At 48.7% G+C, this 20,238-nt stretch overlaps 1 protein-coding gene across 3 annotated transcripts in view; it reads right to left on the bottom strand.

Moving 5' to 3' along the window:
• The window catches only part of LOC105185585 (dipeptidase 1), a 135,175-nt gene that overhangs the window by 28,043 nt on the left and 86,894 nt on the right, over nucleotides 1-20,238 (bottom strand). The gene's annotated exons all lie outside the window — the stretch shown is intronic.

Here is a 20,238-nt window from a genome sequence, read left to right as displayed (position 1 = left end):
TTCATCCGCTCGCTGAAATCCACGCGATGCGCGTGTGTGATCAGTATTGCGCGCGCACGAAAACGCCCGCTTTTTTACTCCCTTCGACTGCGTGCGCGTGCAGAAATTCGCCAGGATTCGCCAGGATTTTCCCGGATGCGGCGTAGACCCCGGATCCGGCATCCACAAAAGTATTTGCTACTCTTGGCTGCAGTGGTGTATATTGAAATCCTAGTCGGCAGGGCCAGTTTTGTAGTGAGCGTTAGCAACAATAACAATAAAAGTGGCTACAAAATAACTATGATCTCAGTCCGATGGATTATTTTCTCGTCAAAACTGATGAAAAACACAGTTTGTCTCTGTTTAAAATCAAGATAGAAGAGCAATGAAAATGTCGCGCTTTCTTCCATCGGTAATGTCGGCACGCACGGTGTGCTTTTCTGCTAGCAAACGGGAGGAAAATCTCATTTTTATGTCACTTATTGAACAAAAGGAGGAAGAGAAACGAAAGTCTAACGTAAAAGAGCAGAAAAGAATAATTGAGAGAGAGAGAGGGAGAGAGAGAGAGAGAGAGATAGCTGAATGAGTTTTTCCCGCTTAGAGTCGCGCATTCGGGACGTTAGACTTCCAACTTGCGTGCAGACTTCGGGAAATCGGACTGGATCCCAATGAGAGCCCGAGAAATTTCCCACGCGGATGGAAGAAAAACCTGACCAGGTCAGGGGCTCGCGTTGTAAGTCCCGTCGCATTTTAAGCGGCGAACAAACGCCCCGCGATTCGGTCGCTAATTGGAAATCAGTGTGTACGGAGCGTACGGAGTTGGTTGAGGTTGCACGCGACGAGTCCGCGTTCATTGGAAGCTCTTACGTAGTGGAATTGAAAGTTTCGGCATTCTCCTGTACCTTTCTTCTCCGCCAGCTTCGCGCGTTGTAAGGCCGTTGTTCGTCGTAACAACCGTTTTTAATGAACCGAACTTGCAATCCTCGGAGCTACGAACACAATGCAGCTGCAGCGGCAAGTGCATTCGACGCAATCTCCACCGGCGCGCCCCGCTTTTTCGCGATTTTACGCATATCTGCCGCGCGCTGCCTCCGCAAAATTCTCAACGCCTCGCTACCGCGGATTACGCGAGCACGACGGTGAAAGAGCGTCAAGTTGTCGCTCGTTTCGCGATAATGCGTTCTTTCCGGCATCAGCAAGGATCACGGAGATAATGGAGACGTTTAATCGTGTCATTACGAGCTTTCACGGGGGACGGAGGTCTCGATGAATCCAACTCATATCCCCGACTAGAAATTTATCCCACGGTCCTGATCGGGTTAACCTCATTTGGACATCAGGTCCCAATAAGGTAATACTATCGGGTCCTAGTAAGTCATGTAACGTGGATATCAGGACCTTAGTAAGGATTCGTGGTCAGGCCCTTATTGAGTTACCTTATGGAATCCTTATCACGTTTTTTTTCAAATTATGGCTCCTGATTACTCGCCACGGCTATATTGGATGATGACATTGGAAATAAGAAATGACACGCTGAGAATTCTTTCGTGTCATTTCCAAATAAAACGATATTTGCATGAAATAATATTTTAGATCGCTTGAGCATACTTGTAAAATGTTTCGGAAAACAAAACATAAAATGAATATCATAAGATCATAAAGTATCACGGGGTGACAAGACATAAAGTAGTGTTAAAGAGAAAATAAGTTGCGTGTCACGTTAATTTTACAACTATTTATTGACTGCTAAAAAAAGAATAGTTTCTATAGCATTTTACAAATATATTCAAGTGATCTGAAGTGTTTTCTCAATGCAAACATCTTTATATTTGGAAATGGCACCCAAAAATTGTTTCGTTGAAACTTGATAATGCAAATCATATTAGGTGCAATGGATAAGATCCCGACAAGGGATCTGATTAATTGAACCATATTATATCATATACTAGGTTGGTACATTAAGGACCCAATCATTATAACCTTATAAAGGTCTTCCTTACTCATTTGTCGTTAGGACATTATAAGGACTGACTTACTTAGGATTACCTTTCATTCACTCTATCAGGTCCTTGTCAATGTTAGGTGAACCTGATCAAAATTTCTAGCCGGGTCAATCAATTAATTTTGTCCCCGAGCCGAGTTCGTACGTTGAACTTTGCATCGAACGCCCGCGTTATAATATCGAGAAAGAATTCAAGCGAGACCGAAGGATCCAATTTCGCAACTTCTTTCACCGGCAGCGATTCGCACGATCCGAATATTCGCGTGGCTCTGAAAAATATGCACAAAAATTGCGATTTAGGAAATTCGCCCGTCACCGAGGAATTAACAACACCGTCGACGACTCGTCGCGGCCGCCAGCGCCATTAATTGCTGATTGCTCTCGTGGAAAAATCATTTCGCCGAGAGCGCCACGCGGTGACGGGGAAATCTCGTCGAGCGCGCACTTTCGTGCCCGACAAAGGTCGCCGCTGATTGGGAAATCCGACGCGCACGGGGAAAAGGGCTCGAGTGACCTCCGCGAGCGCGAGCTCGAGTGACTCGTCGATTTTCCCAGAGATAAATTAACGGCCGATACTCTCCCTTTCTTTATTGTTCGTGAGATCGCTCGTCGCAGCAGCCGACGACTGTCGGTGAGCGAAGTGTCGCTCATTATCGCGACCATTCTTCCTCGCCGCCGTCGCAGAAACGTACGTCGCGACCACCACGCTCCACCATGTGCCTGTCGGCCGCTCACTTTTGGCCATTCGCCGTCGTCGTCGTTTCTAATTATACGCAGCTCCTCGTCGGGGCAGCTCTCATTATCGAGCGCGCGAGTACGTCCGCCGCGCCGCCGCTCGCGGAAAGTGCCGAGCGCAGTTACGAGCCGAGAGACCGATTTCCTTGCCGCGCTCTCGCGACTCGGGGCCGAACTGAAGCGTCGGCGGCGCTTAATTATTTAATTGCAAGAGACGATCGCGAAATGGCGAATCGGGAGCGTGACGATTAACAGGCGTGTAGAGTCGGGCCGAAGCCCTGCGCGAATCGAGCGCTTATGATAATGAGGTCCGGGTGTCTGTGATAATGGCATCCGCGAGTTCTTGCACGTTCGTAAGAAGCGATTTGGCGCGAGAGTGAGAGGCTGGAGGTCGGAGGGACGGCGAAGGGCGGGGGAGCTTTTCTTTTTGCGACGGAACTCGAGACCCAAGTCTCGAGGGTTCAAAGAAGTTAGACTCTTCCGCGGTCTCACGATCGGCAAGTTTTACAACGGTAACGACGTTCGGAAAATTCGAGTCCCCGGATCTTGCCGGTTCATCGATGAACCCTTTTTTCCTCGAATTCGCTCGAGTTTAAGGGGAATATAAATATTTGAGGAGGGACAAAATTGAGCCCAGAGACGCGTTGACCGCGCGCAACGGGGGCGCCTTAAAGCGTCCGCCCCGACAATAATTCCACGGGGGGGGGGCTGTGCGCACGAGTGAAGCGGCGAGGGAAAGAAGGGCGTAGGAGAGGGGGGGGAGCAAAGGAAGGAAGCAAAAAGAAGAAACGTTCCGCCAAAGTTAGACACTCGTGACAAGGATGCGAAAAAAGGGCCGAAAAGGAGAAATGGAATGAGTGTCGGTCGGCGGGGTGACCGCGGGGGGGGGGGAGAAGAGCGGGGAGGCTGCGAAAGTTTTAAACGGGTCAGGAGGTCTTGTTCAAAAAGTCATTCGCGAAAGCTACGCCAGCGACGACGAGCGCGATATCGCGCGACGGTAGCGCCGCTAGCGGAAGAGGGCTCCTTTTTTTCGGCCCCGATGAAGAAGCGCCCCCCGCCCCGGAAACTTCAATAACCCTCGTCTCACCGGCGTGTCCCAATATTTAAACAACGTACCCGCCGCCCTGAGACACCGTCTCGCATGAATGGCCATCTCGGCTTGACGAGTGTATCACTCTCCTCGTGTATCCTCAAACACGAACTTTTTTACGTCTCGTCGACGTTTACGGATTAGACGGATGGCGCGGCGCGACAGGTATCGATCGCCAATTCCACGTCGTCGTTGACGCCGAGATTGCAGCGGAGACGCCGCGATTCCTCTTTCCGCTGTGCGGCTCTGTTCATGTCAGGTGATCGTGCTCCGCGGACACTTTCTCCATCCCCGGGGTAATTTAATTTTTTAACTCGTCAGAAAAGGGCTTTCGACGTGCCCTTTGATGTATCTTAGTCTCTTGCCATTTAGTAAATGGAAGGCAGAAGGCACTCTACGGCGACATTGGAAAGAGTATACGAAGCGAAAATACGGAGAAGTCCGACTTTCTCGAATAGCGTGAAATTTTAATGACCACGGTTATTAAATAAAGGTTAGCGACGCTCTGCGACCCGCGGAGTACTCTTTGCAGATTCGACGTACGGTTGTTACAAAAATCAGAAAGACATCATTAAATGAGCAACACAACACCAATATATATGTATTATGTATATTTAATAAAATTTGTTAATATTTTCTCAGATGGTTGTATTTTTTCGGCGATACGTTCAATATGGTTATAATCGCATCTTCACTTTTTTCATTCTCTCTCTCTCTCTCTCTCTCTCTCTCTCTCTCTCTCTCTCTCATTCGCTCTCTTTCTCTTGTCGCTAAAGGTATTATTGGCCACGTACTATTACTAAGCTCTCTTGCGGATTCTCTGACGGAGCTTGTTATAACAAAGCGCCAAGGTAACTCGAAAATTCGAGGTGTCTGTGGAATCGTGTTCGTTCGTCGCTCGTTAGAAAGTTCCTCCAGGATCAGATGTATGGATACACGATAGGATCGTGCTTGGTTAGGATTCTCAGATAGACCTCGAATAGCTTTTATCTCGGATTTGCGCGGATAATTCTGCGCCTGCGAATCCTTTCACGCGGAGCAGGGAGGTGACGGTCGTCTTACGTTAAGCTGACGCTTTGGTTCTTACGCGTGCTAACGTGATGCTAACTTGATACACACGGAATCAGAAATAAAAGTGCAACAATTAATGATCATTGTAACACAATGATAAAAATAAATGACGTAAATGTAAGTGTTATGCAGATTGAGCGTCGAAGTTCCCGGCGAAGTCTCTCGTTGTGTATTCTAATGTTTCAAGTTATCCATCTTAAGATCACACATAGAATTAGCTTAAGCTTGATGCTTACGTCCTCTTAAAAGTTACACGAGCATGCGTCTCTCTCTCTCTCTCTCTCTCTCTCTCTCTCTCTCTCTTGCGCTTTCGTACGTAGTTCGCCGCATACGTATAACCGAGCAATTATATTAGAAAGCGCGTCCTCTGATCTCTGTTCCAACCATTCCGCTCACGGAAACTCGGATCAAATAACAATGTCGTGTCACGTAAACCTTAAACCACTGCTCCGTGATCTCTCCTTCTCTCCCTTTCTCCCTCTCTCCCTCTCTCCCTTTCTCTCACTCGCACCCCCGTCGTCGGTTCTACAATAACCGTGGAAATAGAACGGGAATGTTCTGGCCCACAGACGACGTCTGTCCCGAACTTCTCCCGCACAAGAGAGACACGGTGCTTTTCATCCCGAAGAAAGCCTCGGCGCTCAAGCACGGCGAGGGGCTGAACTTCGGCTTGATTACGAATTGAAGGTATACCGTTCGTGCGCGCGCGATTCTCGTGCCTGTGCTCTCGCTCGCTCTCGCAGTTGTCGCGAGGTTGAAGTAAAAGGGACGTCTGACGGTTTTGTCACCCTTGTAACCCGCCTCAGCTCGAAGCTCAGCGCACCGGAGATAGGAAAGAACAATCTTGTCCGCGGCGGCCAGTCTCACACACACACACACACACACACACACAGGCGACTAAATATGTATGACCGTGGCGTGACGTCGGGCGAGAAGCAGAGAATTGTAAATCTGGGATTGGAAAGATTGAAAAAGTCGCCGCCGGGTAATCGTGAAAGTACGTATTTCGGCGTACTTAGGCTGTGTGCGCGCGCGTACGAGCGCAACACTTGAACGAAACTTCGTAACAAAGCGACAAAGCGTGCGCGTGTTCCCGTTATCAACGTACCTACGTTCGGGACGAGATTATAATTTAATCCGCTGACGCAAGCGGTGAGCACATGTATTAATATCGAACGCGAGTTTCGCACCGCGCCGGCTGTTCTCGTCACTCTTTTTCGCGATGTTCGCGGCGAGCGGGAGGATACGCTTTCCGGAAATTCCCGACGGGATGAAACTCGCGGTCACGGGGGAAGAATCGAGGAGATATCGAGATTTTTCTCGTCGGACTAATTGCGAGTGTGCCTCGATTCGGAGAATTGGTGTAATTATAAGTTTGCGAGAATTCCGATGGATGCACTTCGTATATATATATATATATATGTATATATGTATGGGATTGCTTGAATTTTATTTTTAAAGTCGATCAATAAGTGGATAGTACATGTTTATGTATATAAATAAAAAAAGGCACATTTTTACATGTATTGTTATTACATTTGTTAGAGCGTAGTATAATTAATAATAATCCAGCGATACCCGAGCCCGAAAGCTAAGAACACGACGAGAGCTTGAACGTTACTGGACCGTTTATCAAGCGCGCGAATTGAGTTAGAGGAACGAATGATCGTTGATAGCGTCGCGGTGAATCTCTGGTAAACATATCCTTCGCGTCGCGACTCACCCGTTTCTCGATCATTTCCGGCGCGATGTGAATATTTTTCGGATGAGGCGAAACGTCGTTTATCAAGCGATGTATGTCGATACACGCGCGACGTACTTCTGTATACCACACTATCAGCTGTAGGAGGGGGAAGGTAATCCTTTTTAAGGTGTTTGTCGGGCGCTCTCGTGTGTGTCGAGGTCCTTTAAGAGGAATACTCTCTTTCCCCCGCTGTATCACCTGTGGCGGAAGGTAATTCTCTTAAAGATTCGCCGCTCCCATAAATCTCGACGTGCACTTGTGCGTGCGCTCGCACAAACCCCGGGAAGGTAGAGCGGACAAGAAAAGGAGGGAAGAAAAAGGAGGGTAGAAAAGCGCGCGCGAAGGAGTAACGCGCCGGTTAAAGTGCGTATCGACGGCGGCGTTTAAAGCGTCTGTCGACTTCTCGGGAAATTTCACGCGGGATTATCCATCGCGTCGAAATGATCGATCGTATTAAAAATAAAGATAATCGGCGGGATTGAATTTCGCCGACGAGTCATTAATCAAGCGTCGAAGCGAACTTTTTACATTTACTCTCTGATACATCAGTCGGAGGATCATAAGCTGAGCGTTATTTTCGCGCTGGGGAAAAAGAGTTCATCCAAATTCATCAATATAATTTCGCGAGTTAATTTGAAAAAATCACGCACGGTCGGGCGATGTAACGGCAAATAACGTGCGAATAACAGTTCGAGAGAGAGAGAGAGAGAGAGAGAGAGAGAGAGAGAGAGAGAGAGAGAGAGAGAGAGAGAGAGAGAGAGAGAGAGAGAGAGAGAGAGCGAGGTATCGCTCTTCGCGTCGGGAAACGTAAAAATGCAGCGATTCGCCCCGATGGTTCGCGCGGTAATTGCTGCCGTTATTACCGTTGTTACATCGACTGCCATTGTTATCACCACTTCCCACAGATCAATTTCCTCCCGCGACGAGGGCCGGATTTCCCGTGTCCGGAGAAATATGCAATTCGCCGCCGATGGGTCGCGCATATCGCGAGCTACGGGACATTGTAGATCATGCTTGTCGATACATAAGTAGAGAAGCTCCGGCAGTTCCGGCAAGTTAGGAGCAACTCGGGGGGCGCAGCTCGGCGCGATTCCGCCTGCCGCCCCGGGAACGGCCAATGTAGAAATCAGCTTTATGCTGTTAGTTTACATTCCGGGACTAGATATGCCGGGGGTGTGCGTGTACAATGATACAAATGGACCTACCATTTGTGCGAGGCTTTACGGTGGACCGCCGCCGAATTGTTACGGGCTAATGGAATGCATGGCTGCTGTGTATCGGCGGTCTCGAGATGGGTATTCGAAAACCGGTATCGCACCTCTCTCTCCTCTTCCTTTCCTTCTTGCCGTGGTAATGCGCAGGAGCGACAGGAGGAGGACAAAGAATCGAAAGATCGTGCCAGAACAACGCCTTTGCAGGACGAGCCGCGGAACGCGGAATTATCGAGGTCACTCGAGAGATTCAGGTTCTCCGGCGCCTCGGGTCCGTGAGTACCCGCGTCTCAAGTCTCCGTATTAATAGTGAAATTCAATTAGCAAAGCCGACGAGGAGCCAAGTCAAAATTAGAACGCGCGATATATAATACGCGTCGATCGCAAGCTTTCAGTCGCAAGAGCACAGGAAACATTAAGAACAAGTCACTAGTCGGTAGCGAGACGGAAGCGTGATGCAAGAGTAAATTAATTTATTAAATCAAAATGAAGTATGCAAAATTAAATTATCTCAGCATTAACCGCTCAGCATTAGCTGCCAGTAGTGACACATATATGGGCAAATAAATCTCGTGCCACTTTTGCTTTATGACACATATATGAGCATCTTGAAGAAAACATATTTATACCATTGCGATTTGATTGGGCTTTGGTATTTATATGTTTATGGGATCGCTGAATTCGAATCTGAGATTAGATTTTAAAATTCAAAATGGCGGATTCAATATGGCGGTTGAAAATTCGAAAAATACTTCTATAAATTTCTATAAATTTCTAAAATTGGTATCTTGTGGTTTATTGAAGTCGCTGAATATAAATTCATCGGCCATTTCCGATTCGTCGTTTTGAATTTTAAAAATCTGATAAGATTCGGGTTCGGCAACTTCAAAAACCCCCGAGTGTCGGACATCATTCAAATAAAATAACTTTTTGTTTTGCTCCGCCATATTCGATCCGCCGTTTTGAATTTCAGAAATCTGATTTCATTCGGATTCATTCGGATTCGAGCCCCAAAAACCGTTATAATGAAATTTGGGTGTAGTTTTGAAAAGAAAAAAAATCCAACACACTTTTGGCACGAGAAGTTATTTTTCGCCCGACTGCCAAGCGGTTAAGAAGATCGTAGACTCGGCATTGTCTTTACTTGCCGCTACTTGCGAAAGCCGGTCTCGCGTCAGATCTGGACCCGCCGAGTCAGATCTGTGAGTTTTTCGGTTGAGTCACACGCGACATTATGTTCGCGCGATCCCACTGAAAATTCGCGATCGCGATGTTCCACTGAAAATTCACATGTAACTTCCATCTCAAACCCGAGTATCTCACTTGAGACAAGTTTCAAGCGGCGAATATTAATACGGTTTTCAGTCTCGCGCGAACACACACAACGAGGTGAAACTTCCTCTCACGCGCTGCGAGCATAATATCGAAGAGCATTATTGACGTTGTAAAAAGCACAGTTTCTCTCCCACGGAGGCAAGGAAGAGGAGAGAGCGGAGGGAGGAGTTGGGGAGGAGAGAGCGCGTGCAACATCGCCGTGTGCAGCGATTCCGGACTATTTGAAATCCATCCATCAAAAATTCTACGTTCCCTTTCCCTCCCTCCGTTTCGACGTCACGCCGTCAGGCGGTGGCGGCGGCAGCGTTGCTACACGTTATGTATCGCGAGAAGGGATCGCGCTGTAATTTGCTGTAACTCGCAGCTCGATAGATATGAATTCAGATCCGCGCCGCGGATATTTATTTTCGCGAGCTCGCCCCGTCCGATTCGTTGCCGCGGACTCTCGAGGACCTCGCGCGATCTCGCTTCCGTCACTTCCGCCCTTGCTCCCCGCTCCTCACTGCACCCTCACCTGTCGACCGCCCCGTCGACCGGTGTGTGCAGCACGCGTTGTTCGCAAAATCGCCGTTGTGCGGTGCGTTCGCTCCGGCGCCGCCGGAGTGCTCAAAATGGCCGAAAACTTGGCCAAAACCAATTTGTTTAACATTTTTTTTTTAATTAAGTTTCAACCGAAACTCAGTTCTAACGGAATTCTTTTGTTGCGCGAATCAAAAAGTTTTCTGATCAATTAAAAATTTAATTACCTTAAACGCAAACAAAAATTTTGTTGAATTAACCTTATGGATATCTCTAAATAAGATGCAGAGAATATTTTCAACCACAAAAAGAAGTTGTTCAATGTTATGAAATTTTTATGAATAAATAATTCAGAAGATTATGGTAGAGGTAATATTTCTAAACTTCGACTGAGAATAAAAAATACAGATGAGAAACAATTGGTTAAAAAAAGATCGCAGCAAGAATATTTGCTTTTAGTTTCGGCAAATTGCCGAAACTCAATTTCTGCCAACTTCATGCTGCGATTACAATATTCCGGCGCAGTTTGGCGCAGACAAACTTCTTCTTATTTATCTCTATGTATCATGACATTTTAAGTTCTGCAAGAGTCACAGCACCGGTTCATAACGGGGACTTTGAATCGCAATTCTTAATTAGAGTTACACTTTACACAACAGCATTATTTTGCTTCATCACAGGAAGCGTATATTTATATTAATTGCAACGAAAATTCAATAATTAATAGTGTTATTAGAAGCACAAATCATCGCAACTAAACATCGATGAAAAGGTCTAATGACTCTGAAGTAGTGGCAATCCTGTGAATGGAGTCACAATTGTCATACTGATTATAGCTCCTATAATCGTATAAGAGACTTGCGGTTTTCATGAACCTCGTGTACTCGTAACTCCCAATAAATGGAATTATGTTGCAATACACCTTTACAGAAGTCCAGAAAAGACTTAGAATTAACACAATATGATATAATAATGATTGAAAAAAAATGTTAAAAAAATGGGTTTTGGCCACGGTTGGTTTCCGGCCGTTTTGACCACGCACGGCCTGCGCCGTCGCGTGCAGGCGGCGCGCGATACAACATTTGCATAACTACGAGCGCGAGTATTAGTAAGTATTAAATCTCGGTGTACCGGGGGGATAGCGAAACATTACTCGCAATTAGATGGAGACGTTATGCGACCGCCGCCGCGCCGCGGCGGCCGGCGCAATCTGCAATTTGCAACTTTGACCAAGTCGTTGGAAGTCCCCGCTTTCCTGTTACCGCTCGCGCGGTCTCTCAGTTTGCGCTGCACGGCGGTATGCAAACCATTGGACGACGTCGCCGCCGTATGTTTGCTCGTAAACCTCGCCATCGCCGTGCACGGTCGGAAAGTACTCGATGGATAGTCGCTGCAAATCCGCTACGGCGCCAAGCTTCCGCTCTCGAACTTGTCGCGAACTTGTTCGCTGTTTGTTTCGTCTCACCTGCCCCCCCCCTCTCTCTCTCGCTCTCTCTCTCTCTCGCTCTCTCTCTGTGTGTTTCTCTTTTTTGTCTCCAATATCCTCTTGATGTTTGACGTGCATCTACATTTAACGACGGATTTTCAATTCGATTGTCCGACGGTGACGGTCGTTCGTTCAGGAGAATTCACGTCGATTCATATCTCGCTCCGCGCCATTTCTCCGGTGCGTTCTTCTTTGTGCAACGTTGTTACGCTAATTAAAGTCGGCGCTGCAGTTCCTGATTTTGCGTTCGCTGTCTCGTCGCGCGCAACGAGCTTCGCAACATTTACGCGCGAGACATTCTTCGCGCCGGCACAGGGAGAATTTATTTTCCGAGCGAGGATATTTTCCGTGATGTCTCTCGGATGAAATTATAACGAGCGATATTTTCACACAGCAGCGCGTAGCAGCTAATTGTTGCAACTCGAAGTCGAAATTCTCGATCCTTTTCGCGAAGGGAGTTTCATGGTCGAGTGTAAGCGCGCGCGGTATTTACTCGCGAATCATTGCGGAGTTCTTAAATATGAAGATGTGCTCTCCGTCGCGAGATTACGGACGTAATCTCTCGTTAAGCCGGCGGGCTCGTGGATTCGAATTTTACGATTTAATGCCGCGTCCTCTCTCACGCCCGTAAATATTCATAACAGAAAAATGGGCCACGAGGGAGAGGATAATGGGCGATGGAATGCTAATGAAACAAAGCCGTTCGGTTCCTTTGTTATTCGTCGCTTCTTTCTCTCGCGCTTAACTTCCCTCCGGCAGGCTGTGTCCTCTCTCCTCTCTCTCTCTCTCTCTCTCTCTGTCTCTCTACCTGTTTCTATCTCTCTCTCTCTCGACGTTGATAGAAACGATTAGCGGAATTAATGCAAATCTCAGAGGCAAACGTGTCATTTACATGTCTGATTACCCTCAAGCCTCCCGTCGGTTACATCATCGTTTGCCCATCGGTGCTGATTGCCGTGGAGGACGCCGCGTTCGCATAATTACAGTCCTAATCATGTTAACGAGAATTTAAGGGACCGAGTCGTAAATTTGTGGCTTGCGCACGGATTGTTTGCGGCGACCGGATCTCCCGACGCACCTAATATCGCTCAGCGAAATTCGAAACTGCGCGTGAACCGCACTCGCAGCGGCCGAGCAAGAAGGTCGAGCAAGGAGCATGCACGCATATGATGAACGGTATCATTATCATATTAAGCGTGTACGATAACATATTCTCGTATCATCACGTACAAGGAATCTGAATTCAAGTACGATACGGTCGAGTATATCGCACCAAACGGAGAAGTCCTGCAGCATTTCTCACGTGTGTGACTCTCTCTCTCTCTCTCTCTCTCTCTCTCTCTCTCTCTAGTTGCTAAGACGTCAAATAAAAAAAATACAGGCATATTGAGCACTTATCGCTTATCGTTAGTCCTGTCATCGCTACGTCATTGTCAGAGACGAAGAGACGAAGAAACGAGCCTGAGCGATTCTCTGTCGCGAGCGAGGAACGCCGCCGCGTGTTTCGGCGTGCTTGTCGTGCTTCACTTGCTTTGTCCGATCACGTCGCTTGATTCTTTTACATTGCTTGATTACTTTTACATCGGACGGCAAAAGGGCGGGCACAAACGCGTGCGGGAGGACGCGTCAAAGAGATCAGGCTCTTTGCTGGCGTGCGCCGTTAGTTACATCGACTCATTAGCGAGTTACGCTCGTTTAAAGCCGCGGGGCGCGGCATCGATATCGGCTTTCGGCCGCCGCTGGCATCGCTGGCATCTCTCCCCGCGCCGGCGCACTGCTTGTTTTCATGCTGTCTCCGTCTGGCTAAGGGGACCGCGCCATGCGAGCGGCGAGCGAGCAGCTGAGTTGCCGCGGAGTGGGGGCAAGGCCGCGCGCCGTCACGTACGACGCGTGGCGGGGCCGCGGTCGGCGCGGGAAGAGGGCTCTGCGGAAGGGGGCTATTGTTTCGCGCTCACGTGTTGCCTACCGCGCGTCGCTTCGCACGTGACCTACCTCGCAGCGGCCGGCGGTCGAGCGATCGAGAGCGCGGATCGATGCGGACGTCGATAACTCCACTTCCAGGCGTCGTAGCGACTTGGAACGAGGACCGTTGGAAAGGGGAAATTACGGCGCACCTGATTGCGGGGTCAAGTCGTTCCTCCGTGAAATGGGGATTCATTAACGTAAGCACGTGGTAAGCGGCAGATTGTCGTGCTCGCGTTCACGCGTGGACGGATTAATCTACGCGAAAAATCGAGGGGAAAGCTTGCAATTCGGATTTGCAATACGATGCGTCAGTTTTACGCTTCGGACGGGCAAGCGCGATTTCGAAGAAAATAATAGCGATTAATAGGGGCAGAGCTTTTTACACGAGTTGTGATATATTTGAAAAAATTGATCTATCCGGAAATGGATCTGTACTTGAATATGTTATAAAATATACACAATAACAATAATTGCATCGATAATAAAACGATATAATGTACATTGAGCGGGATTAATGTCGCAATGATTTGTAACGAAACAACAATTTGCAGCAGATATTTAAGAAGAGTTCTTCTCTGGCATTATCGTTGATTGTTTCGTAGCTCGCGCGTAAGAAAAAAAGCAGACGCACTCCGGCGAGATAAATGCGAGGCGCGAATTTTCGTTCGTACGCGGCGCGCCGCTGGCGCCGTCGGCACTTCGTGCGCACTGATTATTGCTTTTTCATAAATTGCTCACCGGGGCGGCGACGATTCGATTACGTAGTAATTTGCCGTCGAATAATTAAATCCTGTCGAGACGACGAAGCACCGGCGACGGGCGACGGGCGGTGTCGCTTTTACTTAACGCAGTACGTCGAAGAACCGACGGATGTGCCCGAATTTCGCGGCGAAGCGAGCAAGATGCGCGCCCTTCCGCGCGACCCTTCACGAGTCCCCGAGGCCCATTTATTTTCCATGGGGACATCGTGCATAAGGCAAGTAATCAGGGATTAAATAACTCGTTCACGCGGCAAAGATCATTTTTTGAGAGAGCGAATTTGGCTCGAGAGAGGGAGAGTAAGGGGCAGGGATAAATTAACTTTTCCTTCAGCCGAGGATGCCGCCGCCGCGAGGTGGGTAATCGTTTGTCGCGACTTCGATCGTTTCTCTCGTACTTCGATGTTCCGTAGCTTGCCGTAAGCCTGAGAAGTAATTTCTGTCAGATTAAAGTTGACACGCGAGGCAACCGTAGGACAAGGTCTCCCCTTCACGCAAAACTTTCGCCGAAAATCGAGTTTCAAGTACATAAATGGATAAGGGAACTTGTTTTTCGATTAACTCCGGCGCAACTTCGTCCCATCGCGCGCGCGAGTTACCGACGGATATTACCGCGACATGACGGCTCGGCTTAGCATGAGCGCGCTCTCGCCACGTTACACGTGGCAGCCTCGTAGCGAGACTTCATCAGAAGCGCGTCGACGAGCCACTTTGTGCTAAACACGCCAAACGCGCCAGACGGGAGGAAAGTGGAAGTAGCGAGCCAGTCGCGAGTCGCGCGACTCATAACGCCTCGCCACGTGGGGACGCATAATCTCGATTCCACGCGCGGCGAAATATACGCCGGGGACGGCGGTAAGTTTCCGCGAAAAATTTAATTTCGCCGAACCGCTTTGACGGTAACTCCAGTTAGCAGGTGGCGCGCCGCGCGACAGGCATTTTTTGATTAATTTTATGAAGACAGCCGGATTCGAGTCTACGTCATTCTCAGGTTCAAGTGCTCTTCTCTGCCGCTCTCCCCCGCGGAGGGACCTTCGACGGCCGTCCCCGGGCGGTCTAATAAATATTTCCCGAGAGAATTTAGAGCCCGACTGGCGCTCACTCTCCCCGTGCGAAGCGCGAGAGATCGATCGCCGCGTAGCAGGTGCGCTCGATAATCGGTCTCGTCGCGTTTGACGACCCTGAAGAGTCTCGGCTCTCGTCCTGGGAGGACTTAGGCGTCCCAGTCAATTGCTCCGGATGCAATTTGTCGCTCTCCACTGCGGGCGTGAAGGGCTCGCCTCGCTTCGCTCGGCGTCGCGTCGCGTCGCGCCGAAGCGCTCCGTCCGTGAATTTCAAGGCGCGATTACTGTTTCTCGTATATGACCGCTACGTTAGAACTTGGATTAGTTTGCTTTCAGCTGCCGCGGCGTCGGTTCAACCAACCGCCCACGAAGCGGCTCGCGGTGCGTCCTTCACGCCCGCGAGTTTGAGCGCCGCGGCGTTCGTTGTTTCGCCAACTCGGCGCGACTCGCGTCACATCACAACGCTTGTCGCGCGAATCTTAACGCGACGAGCGAACGCCGCAAACTCCGAATGAGGTTTGCGATTAATCCGTAGCCTTATGCTTATGTCTGCGGCTCTCGGCAGAAGAGAGAACCGTTCGCCGGAGCGTGCACGAGAACGGGACGAGCGAATAAATTTGAGAGATCTTTCGAGCGGAAACGTCATCCGGGAGTTTTGTAGTCCTTGAAGACGGATCCTCTCTCTCTCTCTCTCTCTCTCTCTCTCTCTCGTCCCGCTTTCGAATCTTTCGTGGCTCTCCCGTGGCTCGCTCTTGCCTTCTTTACGTTACGTTCTTGTTTTCTTACAAAAACAACATGTTTGTTAGGAAAAAGTGTTTTGTGCTGGCGGATTATTTATACAAGCACCTTTCGATCGATCGAATCTTTATCAATGGCAATCCTGCTTCGTTTTTACGAGTTTCGCGAAGAAATAGTACGAACCGTGGCACGTGGCAGTTTAAGAATGTATCAGTAAAAAGTTAGCCACTGGACATGTTGATGACACGCGTGTAACCGACGCTGAAACTTACGGGAGGGACGTCGCGGTCGAGAGAGGAGCGCCGAGAGAGGCCGCGGGCAAAAATGTCGCAGTCGAGTCGCCGTGAAATCGACTTTGTAAGACGGGCTCAATTCGGGCTTTAAATGACGCGCGAATTTTCCGCGCGAGCTCCGCGACCGTATATTCGCGATTTCTTACGCACATTATTCGCGGCAGTGGAGAATTCGGAAGTTGGTCGTCTTCTCTCAGTCGACTTGGCTCCCCTCGCCCCCCCTCCCCCCCCCCGAGGAGGAATTCCTCGCTCGCTCGCGTTCCGTTCATCACAAACGGTCCCTGATTCAATCGGTTCTCGAGATGGGCCACTGCGCAACACACCGATGGATTTGTCCCTAACAAAGGACTTTGATTCGACTGTGTTCTACGTTCTACGTTCGGCATACCTACGTGTGATACATTTGTACATTCAATCTGCGTCCCGCTGGCGAACAACGTCGTGAGGCTGCTCCCGAAGCGCTTCTCTCATGATAGGAACAGTTAGCTTTGGGATAATCGCTTCGAAATAACAATCGATCGACCCGCCGACGCGCCCCTTCGATATTTCCACCCGGTATATTCTCGCGTGTCCGTCGTACAGTTTTCTTCTGACGCGGTATATAACATCGTTGGGTAATCACGTATGCACATCGTTGCCAAGAATGATCGTGAGTGACGTTCGATATTGAGCGACAGTCGAGATGAATTTTACCGCGCGATATAATCGAAAGCATCCTCCAGATTGCAGAAGCGGACCGAGTCAATCTGAATAATTAATCAATCGCGCGGGTAACAGGGTAATTTTAATTCTTACCCTTTAATTTCGTCGCGCGCGCGCGCGCGCGCAGGTGTCGCGCAGGTTCAGCAATCGTCGTGCTGCGTCGTTTCGAGTTGTATTTGGCCAATAATACCGTTTCAGAGATCACGCAATACGGAAATTGCAATATTACGTTGAGCCGCGCCGTCGCTTTGTAACGCGAGTGCGCCTCTGATCGACATTTAATAGCGTTCCAATGACATTAATCGACCGCCAAGGGCGAGATAGGGCTCCGATCCGTCTAAGCATCCCTCGCCCCTCATCCCTCCCTCCCTCCCCGCCCTAAATAGTAACTTTATCAAATACCAATCGACTACATTTTCGACGATCTTAAACACGGAATATTCGTCACTATCGAACTCAGCCCGGAGAATTTCATCCACGCCCTTCGGATATTTCCATTATCGACCCTTCGGCAGCCTGCAATACCGTAGAAGGGTGGCGAGAAAAGCATAAAAAGATAGCCGGCGCGATTCCTCCCTTGTCGATACGGTCACTCGAAGAACGCGTGGCGCACGCCTCCTTTTGTAGTTTTTGTTTAAAAAATAGGGCGACAGAAAGAGAGAGAGAGAGAGAGAGAGAGAGAGAGAGAGAGAGAATGTGTGTGTGTGTGTGTGTGTGTAAGAGAGAGAAAAGAAGAAGAAAAACGATCGTCATTTAGCAACAAAGAAGATATTCCAGCGCTCGCGAGGGTGTACCTTGAAGTTTATTTAGGACGAATAAATTTCGCAAGCAACTGTCTTATGGCGAGAATATACGGCGTGCGATAAAACGCGAAAAGAATGTGTATTACGTTCTCGTGGCCGATGGGGAGGATTTTACGGGATTTCAAGCGGGTTTTGGAAGCCGGGCACCGGCGAGGCGGCGGCGGCGGCGGCAACGGCGCACTGTTTGGAGCCCCGCATTTGGGAAAAACATTTCTTTGCCGAGATTTCTTCCATCTCTCGTTGACTTTTTGTCGTCGCCCTTCGCGGAGAGAGGGAGTTCCGCGAGGACGCTAAAATAATAGGTGAATTTTTCGTGCGAGCCCGCGGCGGGGTTCAAGCAGGATTACACGAGCGCGCGATCCTCTTGAATTCTTCAGCGTAGGTACGAGCCGCGATTAAAAGCTTCAACATTGCCCGCCGTAAAAGCCCTTTTGTACTTCGCGTTCCATTGTCGAATTCCGCTCTCTTATTTCACGCGTCATTATGAAGTCCTCGCCGTACGTCGATTGTGTCTTCCATTCCCGCGCGAGTGTCTTCGGCAATTAACGTTCAACACACGTTCGGAGAACGTGTCGCGCACGTGTCGTCGCCATTGTCTCTCGTGCGAGCAGCTCTTTCTAATAATCGTAATATTAATATCGCCCTGGTGGTAATAATAGTTTTAATCTCTCAACACATTTGATCTCTTAACGCTTCAGTTGATAATAATAAAATTTCTTTCCGTACTTTGTCGTATAATTTATATTTTATTATATCGTTACGATATATGTCATACGTGTGATGTTTTATTTTTATAACAGAGAGAGAGAGACGCGTTCTTGGATATCTCTCAGCAGGTTGCACCACAAGATTCGTGGTCGCCGCATCATCCATCGCTCGAATAGCTTGCGAGAGGATTGTTCCAGAAGTCACAATTGTGTCTCCCGCCTCCCTTCGCGGACTTGCCGCGGGCTTTCTCGCCTGTTAATAGACGTAACTGTGCGCCCACCTTATATTTCCCGCGCAGGGCTATAGCTTCCCCGTATATATAAATATCTCACGTATATACAGAGCCGCGTGCACTTTTAAAGGGCCATTTACTTCGGCCCTCGTGCGTTGGCTCGTGCCGTAAATCCGGCTGGTTTTCGCGCGTTTCCAGCATTTGGCGGAAGTGCCAGAACCAGAAGTAGGCGAATGAGGAGGAGGAGGAGGAGGAGGAGGAGAAAGAGGAGGAGGTGGAAGAGGAGTAGGAGAGGACGGAAGAGGGAGCGAGGAAGGGTTCATTTTCACGCAGACGAAGTGTTGTACGGTTTAATAACGGCGGGCTAGTATAAAAGAGTGCGATACGCGATCGCGCAGTAGATAGGGCGCTAGATAGAAAGGCTTTGTGCGTTAAAGCGTCCTTGCCGGCGCGTAGACGACTTTTATTAACCATATTTTAACGAGCACCCCCTGATAAGTTTATAATAGCCGTCCGCCGTCTTCTCCTCTGTCGGCACGGTTACGGGATTTGCATGCAAGCTCACATGCGTTATTATGTGCAATTTCACCGCGGCGGAATTACGTCATTCGCAGTTACTCGCGCTTCTTTTTACGCTTCGCCGACTGGTATAACTGGCGAGCGTGCTTAAGGAGCCCTGCAGGTAGATCAGGTTACGCGAAGTTGCCTTAATAACTTTAACTTTAATAACGTGTTCCTTCTCGCGGCGCAACGTATAAATCGCGTGTCTGTGTTCATCACGGCAGCTTATATTTAATATACGAGGGCAATCTGAAAAGTTCTCGGCCTAACAATGAAAGAGAATTTCTTTTGCCGTGAAATATGTTTTATTTTTCAAGATGATCTGCTGAAACTTCCATACATTTATTCCAACGTCTTTCCGATAATTCAATACCGTCATTAAAGCGTGATTCCGGAAGATTCTTTTCGCTCTGGTGTATAGCGGTGGATTCAAGTTTCGTTTCAACAGTTATGAAACGACGCTTGAAATCCACTTTATTTTGCTTAAAACGATAAAAATGTGCCAGACACGCTTGAGAAATACGCATTCGAATGCGTTTTCGGTCAATTGTTAGCAAATGCGGCGCGTCCACCTTGCACACGAAGCACCTTTTTCAACTGCTGCTACTGCTCGAATGACTTGACAGATCGAATGAAATTTTACATGGGTTTATATCAGGGATGCCACTTTCCGACTAACAATTATGGTTTGACAGTTTCTAATGCCATGTATGTATGTGTCAGGTCAGGAGAACTTTTCAGACTGCCTGCGTCTATACAGTCAATCGATAAAAAAGGATATATATCCCAGGATTCCTCTCTCCTTTGTCTCTCTTTTTCTCTCTTCTTCTGTCGCATCGATCCGGCCAAATCATCGTGTCGTTCGGCAGCAAATGCCAACAAAAGTTACGGATTAAGGGACGTTTTGAGCTTTCTACTTCGCGTACGTAGCGGGGCGTATTCCCGCGGCGGCGTGGCGCGGGCGGCGCGAATCGCCTGTCGATATCGTAGCTCCCAAATTGGCCCGTGAAAAATAAAAGTGATTATCGTGCGCGGGGTTGATAACAATCGAATTAAATTCTACACCGTAGAACGGCATTACCGTTCGGCGCACGTGTGACGTGTTCCAATTTTGCGCGCGAGGCGCGCTCGCTCGCGAGTTCGCAACCCTTTTCTCCCTGCAACGCGCAGCACAGCTGCGGCAAATATTTTCCGGGTAGATGAGTCAGACTTTAACGCGATTATGATTCGGTAAACCGATAC

The sequence above is a fragment of the Harpegnathos saltator genome, unplaced genomic scaffold, assembly GCF_003227715.2.
Source record: "Harpegnathos saltator strain DR-91 unplaced genomic scaffold, Hsal_v8.6 scaffold845, whole genome shotgun sequence".
Classification (NCBI taxonomy): Eukaryota; Metazoa; Arthropoda; class Insecta; order Hymenoptera; family Formicidae; genus Harpegnathos; species Harpegnathos saltator.
Note: the sequence above shows the minus strand (reverse complement) of the source record. Positions and strands in the feature narration are given on the sequence as shown.